General features: G+C 40.0%; 1 long non-coding RNA gene across 1 annotated transcript; it reads right to left on the bottom strand.

The window, feature by feature from the left end:
- Window positions 1-1,838: 1,838 nt before the first annotated feature.
- Window positions 1,839-2,923, bottom strand: LOC146704188 (uncharacterized). The gene is made up of 2 exons (XR_014921646.1): window positions 2,668-2,923; window positions 1,839-2,086 (listed from the first exon to the last, which is right to left on the bottom strand). It is a non-coding gene; the product is annotated as an uncharacterized LOC146704188 (long non-coding RNA).
- Window positions 2,924-7,839: the final 4,916 nt, after the last annotated feature.

Raw genomic sequence — 7,839 nt, forward strand, 5'->3', positions numbered from 1 at the left:
GGACTGATCGAATCAGCAAAGGAAACAGTTTTTTACTTCATAGGTGCGCTAACTTAAAGTTTAAGAACTAGTTAATTATTATTAAGTCTGTGTGGATGTGCTGATATAATTACTGGTAGGTCACAGCATCTCTAATTATAAAAGCAGCTCTTATAATACACCTGATTAGGACTAATGCCTTATGTGTCACACGTGGTCTCTCAAACCGCATGCATTGTTCAAAATGATGTAAAAAGCTCACTTTAGCAAAATTCTGCAGTAAGAAGAATTTTTAAACTACAAGTTTTGAACTTTACTAACTGATGCTATATGATAAATTATGTAACACGGTTTGGTCGTGAAAAACATCTCCAACAAGTTATCGCAGCTCAGGCTGTTCAATCATGCAGTTCACAGCAGAATCAGCATGACTGACGAGGCGCTCTGCAAAGCGCTCTAAAAGCTGATACCAATGTAGTACTGCAGTTAGACTATTAAAGGACGCAAAAAGGGCGTCAGCACCGAACTTGTTAAGGTGGCCAGAAACTTGACACTAAATGAACACTAATGTGGCTTTAAGGCACAGTATGTGTACACGTGTGCTTATAAAACAGCACACGGATTTCCATCACGTGTCATCTGTGAATGTTAATATGAATAAATGAAGCTACACTGGCATTATTAAACAGCGTGTTATGAAGGCGCTGGTTACATTTGCCAAAGCTATGCTTGAATAACATGAAGTCAACTGATTACACGAACCAGTAAGAATGATCCAAAGTGGAAATCTCTCACCCCACCAGGTAAAATAAAATCAATAGTGTCACAAAGATGATAATCAAGCAGCGTTTTCACCCCCTCGTTGTCCCAAGAGGCCTAATCAGGTACTGAACTGTAATAAAATGAATAATTCAAATTCTCTGCATCAGTGGACACGAAGCAAAATCTATATCTCAGAAAAAAGTCTTCCAGGTGACTGTCAAATAGAAAATAGAAGACTGAGTGATTAGAGTTCACTTTACTGGTTATAGTGAGTCACAGAGAGGAAAAGAAAATGTAAACCGAGCTTTGACTGACAGGCTGGGATTGTAAGCATACAGAAGAATAGACATTACTGAGATTGTTTAACAGGTGATAAAATGGTCATACGCTTTAGCCTGCCACTGACAGGTGGAGCTAATCGTGAGACAGTGGCAGGTACGCCGATCACACACGCTGTATACATTAGTCAGTCAGATTTTCAAATTACAGCACTTTTTACTGAATATTAAAAGCTATTAAAGGTGTTAGCGCTTACATATTTCTGACACGTTAATGCAGATACTGTGCAAGTGAATATTTTCTCATTCCTGCCCGGCTCTGGAGACAGATAAGCTTTGGTGTCAGCTCACACCAGCATTTTAAAGTCTGCATAATTGTGTGTGTAAATCTATTCCCTTTTCTAATCACAGATTCGTGTGTGTGTGTGTGAGACTTGGGTCAAGGTGAAAGTGCTAAGCAGCAGTTATGGTTGACATTAGTGTATGTTGATACACAGCAAATCCAGCATGTCCAAATTAACACTGTTGGATTTGATTTCAACACTATTAAAGTGTCTATATGGGTCCACACCAGAGAGTGTTAATTTAACTCTTTTTGGAGAGTTGGTACGTTAACTCTGATTTAGTGTTAAACACCAAATCTGTCTGGAGTTGATAATTTAACACTTGGTGTTAAGAGTTTATATATTAACTCTCAAAGAGTATTTTAGTTTAACTACGTAAGAGTTATCTTCTAATTCATTCTAAAAAGCGGGAATTTTACTGTTCTGAACTTCTAGAAATTTCTTTTGGAAATAAACATTTACTAAAAAGATGCAATGGTTTTTGAAAAACATTTATTCTGAACTGTGCACCACAATTTCAAAACATTATCTGAAAGATGTAACAGTATACATGTTCTCACTTTCATTAGAATTTTGTTTATCAAAAGGTCTGACATGGTAAATGCAAATAACAGCATCTCATCACTTATTTCTTCAATACAATATGCATGTCCTTCATTCATCCCTTTGTGGAACTTCAACGCACTTCTGCTCTCCCTCATATTCCATCTTCACAAGCATATCCTGTGCGGAGATTGAATAAAAATTAGTTGACACTAATTAATGGCACAAATAATCCAGTAAACAATTGCAGCACAATAAAAAAAAAAAAAGGAATCCTCTTTGAGCCATTACTTGTGTAAAGTATTTTCCCAAAAGACAAAGACACAGGCAACAGGTAATACTGAACTAAATGTAAAACCTCAACCTTTTTCATTTTTACCTAAACCGTGTGCACAAAACTCTGGAGGGATCTATGCTAACGTAGAATCCAGTCAGGACGTCTGCTACTGCTGTTTGCTCGCTTTTTTATGGGCGATCGTTTTCAGGCTTCAAGTAGCACCATTATACCAACATTTCACATTCTAGACATTGTTTTAGGTGTATTTGACCAAAAGTTTGACTGAAAATTCACATGCAAGCTTTTTTTCAAGGCTGTGGTATTTGCCCGCAAACAATACCTTTCAGCTAGCTAAAACAGAATATTATGCTATCAGCGAGCAACATGGCTAATGCCTTTCACACAGCTTTGTCTCAACTCCAAAGAGCCACAGAAGTAAAAGCTCATGATAATAATTGAAACAATCTTTGAAAACATGACTTACCAAGCATGGCAAACAACTCAAATATGTAGAGCAAAATGTTCTGAAACGGCTTCACTTCAGCTTCGATTGGAGCCGTGCTGGGGGCGGAGTCTGTGAATTTACTCTGTTGGTGTCATAGCCCCTGTAGGAGTTCAGAGTTAAGAGGTCAAGAGTTAATGTTTCCATTGTAACACCTCCAGATTTGACAGAGAAACACTCATTTTTAACACTCGATTTTAACTACTATCATTTTACACCTCAGAGTTACATTAAAAGAATGTGACTCTACTTAGAGTAAAATTAACTCTACTTTTGCAAGAAGACTACTAACACCAAAACATTTAACACTTTTGAATTTGCTGTGTAGGGAATAAATGTAAGCCAGTATAACGTGCTGTGATGGAGCCATCACTATGTGTGTGCATCCACGTGTTCTTCAAATGCAAATCTTTGTTTTTTTAACGACACAATTCTAATTTTCTATCAAACACAGAACCATATGCCTAATACTCCCTCGCAGCCTCTTCACACTTGGAAAAACAGCTTTGCCATCCCAAAGCTGTTTTCCAAAATGCCCCTTCTGGGGGCATCGTGGGGTCTCTGTGACCACAGCATTTGTGAGTGGATGCCTTAGTTTCTCTTCGTTGCCAGTTGGAGCCCTTAGGATGCAGAATCAGCTGGAAATCTAGTGAGTTTGGAAGCCGTTGACCTGCTTGGACATCAGATTGCTATTGCCAGTGCAACCTACTTGGTTTGCAGAAATGTTTAAGTGTGTAATAAGTGTCAGTGCAAAATCCACATAAATGCTGCAGCATTTTTACCAAAGAACAGACAGGACGACTGCCTAAAGCAAACTGTCCTGTTTTTGACAGATTAGCAAAGTAACACACTCGACAACCTAGATAATTTACTGATAATCATATTGAGCCAGATTTTTCCACGAGGACGTGAGAAAGAAGCAGTGCCATATGATATAGTAACTAGGCCCACATCAGTCTTCTTTGTTGGTATGATTAATTGATATGTGGAAGTGATGGAGGAGCCAATTACTCTCCAATGTGACTAATTAATCGCAGCCTAGCAACGATGAAACAAACATTAATCCCAGATTTCCTGAAGTGTTTCTGAAATGTTTCTCATACCAGAAGAATTTCTATAACAGTCATTGCCTTTCATGTTTACCAGACCTATAGGAAGAGAGGAATGACATATCATCCAACCAAACAATGGCACAAAATACTGTAAGTGGACATCAGGACATTACACATACAGTCCATGATTGCTAAGCTTTTTATTCCAAAATGATGAGTCCTGATAGTCGGCTATTCCAGCCTCCACTTTCTCCACAGCACCACAGACATAAAAGCAACCTAAGATTTCCTGCAAGACTTTGTGGCCATCATCATGATAGTCATTTCCAAATCCATCACAGCAACTGCATCATCGCTCTCTCTTATCAATTTCTCCCCTTTCTCAAGAGAGAGTAATAACGAATGAAAAATCCACGTTGCTCTTGAAGTGGCTCTGCTACCTGGGAAAACAAATGCATAAATGTTGAGCTGCAGCAGAATATGTGAATGTGCACCCCTGTATAGGCTGAAAGGGAACATCTGTAAGAAAAGAGACAAAAGTCTTCAGTGCCTTTAGAGCGACTCGCTGACAAGCGGTGCAGTTGAGAGATATAGGAAGTCAATTGGCTCGGTAATTCAGCTGTGAGCTAACGAGAATGAATGTTTGCCTTTATAGCCTCTCTCCCTCACGCTTCTCACTGGCCTCCACTGATAGCCTTGACTATATTTATCTTCTCACAGTGACACCTTTGAACATGGCCTAAAATAAAGTATAAATAGAATAAATGCAGGAGGGGAAAAAAACCTTTCACAGGAAACAAACACTAAGGAGTGATGTTCCTGAAATGTCCTTGTCTCTGCAGAGGAAAGGAAGAAGGAGAAAAAGATAGCGTGTGATGGAGGAAGCGATAAGATGGGCACATCGGATCAGTTTAAATGTTCAGTGTATTCATGAAAGAGGACACTAGTGATAAGAGAGGCAACAGTTAAACCACTTCACTATGAGGAGATAGCGACTGTAAATATACCGACACCTACAGCATCCTCTTATCTCTCTATGAACAAAGTAAAGAAATTCACCCAAAGGTTATAGACTTACTTCACTCAAAATACATACTTTGAATAGCTAATGTGTTACAGCTGAATAGACTTATTACAAGGAATTAACCTTTATGACACGAAAGGAATAATGAAGCAGGTGGTGCTGCGACCTGATAAGTATTATTAGTTTTGTCTGAATCTGAAAAAAAAAACCAAAACAGGATCAAATCTTTATGATCCGGATGATGGAAAACACAAAATGTATCGCTGCTCATGAATTATGGTCAAACTGTTGATGATTAACTGGCCATTAAAGCCAATAACTTGACTTGTCACAGCAGGAAAGAACCACTTTGTTACTAATCACATTAAAAGTAATGGCATCAGCAGGCCATGACAGTGTGACAGTTAGTGTGAATGCATGACACGGGAAAAGCAGCCAAATAAAATCCAGCGATCATTAATTTCATTAATTACACCGATGCCTTCCCTACAGTGACATGTCAAAATATCTGCTTTAAAGGGCTCGTTACTCAATACACGTTCAGACAGACCTGCTGTGTCAATGCTTGTTCGTTCATTTCAATGCATCACAGTGGAGATGGCGACACAGAGGACACAGACTTGAAAAGGTAAAACAATGCGGGTCTGCAGCAGCGCAGTTTTTTGTGTCTAAGCTTTTGTGTTTTTGTGGTTTGTTTTTGCAATCTTGTTGATCTGCACGCAATCCAGCCACGGGCCCATCCATCTGGCCCATCAAGACTCACTCTCATTTCATCAGTCCATAAAACCTTAGAAAAACCAGTCTTGAGATATTTCTTGGCCCAGTCTTGACGTTTCAGCTTGTGTGTCTTGTTCAGTGGTGGTCGTCTTTCAGCCTTTCTTACCTTGGCCATGTCTCTGAGTATTGCACACCTTGTGCTTTTGGGCACTCCAGTGATGTTTGTTTCAGTAGTTGTTGCTGAAACGAGTTTCTACTGTATGAATCATTTTTGGTCATGTCACTTGGTTTTCCTCCTTTCTGAGATAACCTGTGTGAAAAAAGCGCAGACTGTGTTTTTACTTCAAAACTGGGAAAAATTCAAAATTCAAAATTAGGTGATAAGCAGGTTGGACCAAACACACCTGACACTCTCACCTTTTTTAGGTTTCATTTATGGAAATCACATTTTTTCTTCTTATATTTATTGTTTGTCTTTTGCACTGAATGAAACTGGAGCCTCGTTGTCTCGTCTCTCTCTGTATACTGTATATAGCAGAGATGACAATAAAGTTACTTTGACTTTGAACTGTCATCTGATTCTACAGGAAAACATCATAGGAACATTTCAAAAAGTACAGAAAAGTATCTAAAAAAGTTTTTTAAATGGTGTCAGATGTGACTTTGCTTGATAAATATGTCTGTGAAGGTTCTCAGTCATCCAGGTCATCATAGTCTAAGGAGCTTGGAAAGAAAAGCGTCTGGACTTCTTTAAGTTTCTTGAAGACGTTTCATCCAAGAAGCTTCTTCAGTTCTAGGGTCAAACGGTGGAGAGTTCCAGATTTAAGCCCTGTGGGAGTGTCCCTCCCCAAAAGCAACAATGGACCTCCTAATGACACGAGCCAAGGTGTGAAACTGGGTGTGGGTCACAATCAGCCAGGGTTTCGGGTGAGCTCACTGTGAAACCTGGCCCCACCCTATCATGTGATTTCCTGAGGTCAGATGGTCCAGGATGTGAGTGGGCGTTAAGGCGTCTGGGAAGGATCTCAAAGCTGGATTATAGATGGCAGACAGTTGGTGTTGTAAGCCCCGCCTCCGTTCAAAGATGGTCGCTCACAGTGGACATAGGTGGCTTCTTTTACTCCTCTTTCAAACCATCTGTCCTCTCTGTCCACGATGTGAACATTGGCATCCTCGAAAGAGCTAAAACTATGAAGTTTCCACTGTGAGTCTCGGGAAAATAAATGAAGATAAAAATATTAAGAAATTCTGCGCTGGTGATAGAGCAGAACTTCAGGCCCAGCAGACGCTGCATGAAACTAAATTATACTTGAAGTGAAACAACACTGGCCAGACAGTAGGCCTACAAAATGAATGCAGTGAGCTTTTCTCTTGAGGGTGAAATATCTCATTTAGCAGTCTTTGTCGAGACAGGGGCCAATCAATAACTACTATGATGTATCAGCGCTGTGATGCTGAGGCTGAGGCAAGTAATATATGGATTAACATCTTTCTGTCCCACGAGACCTGCGAGACCTGGCATTTATCTCTTTGTCTGAATGGCCAGAGACACATTGCAGGGACTTCCTCCTGCCCTATTACCACTTTTATTAAAATCAGCTCTGGGATACACAGCAAAGACGCTGGAGAATTTCTAAGCCATCTATCTATCTTTACAATTCTGCGTCTCCTGCTTCCACCGCCTCTGTCTGTGCTGGTGGCATCAGCAGGGTGATGGATGACATTGCCCAGCAGGGATTCAGCAGGCAGTATTATCACCGAACAGGTATTAGCATGGAGCCCCACAGTCCCTTCTCAGCGCATCGATTTGGGCTGCTGCCTGACCCTAACCTCCTAAAGGGGCCTTCAGACTGGAGCAACAGAGCCATGTTACAAGCCCTGGGGATAAACTTTGGCTGGGCGACGGTCCTTTATCATCCTTATTCATCCATAGCTGCAGTCCTCCCTTGCTTCTGCTCTCGCTGAGCTTCTTCTGAGTCTTTGTGCCTCTCTCATTTCCTCGTTTAACTGCAATTGTCATTACAGATTTGTACGCGTGACATTTAAAATAGTCTTTTAAAATACTGAAAAAAATGACTTGTGCTGTTATTGCAAAACAGAAAAATACCTTTCTGTTTGAGTTGATCCCAGTTTAGACTGTAGAAAACACTGATTTTACCCCCATTTTCTTTTTAGCACAAATTACAAGTCCTTTTGTTTTAATGTTTATATATTTGGCTATAAAACGCATGATGGCCACTATCCCAAATTTCCTCCCTCTCTTTGGCACAGCAATAAAAATATGATGGCTATTTTATGTTTTTTATGCACACAGACATTAGCAAAAGCACTGCAGAATTATTTTCAGTGCCGCTGTATCGA

The sequence above is a fragment of the Copadichromis virginalis genome, linkage group LG7, assembly GCF_057382275.1.
Source record: "Copadichromis virginalis isolate Kocher_CV1m ecotype Utaka linkage group LG7, C_Virginalis_male_GT1.1, whole genome shotgun sequence".
Classification (NCBI taxonomy): domain Eukaryota; kingdom Metazoa; phylum Chordata; class Actinopteri; order Cichliformes; family Cichlidae; genus Copadichromis; species Copadichromis virginalis.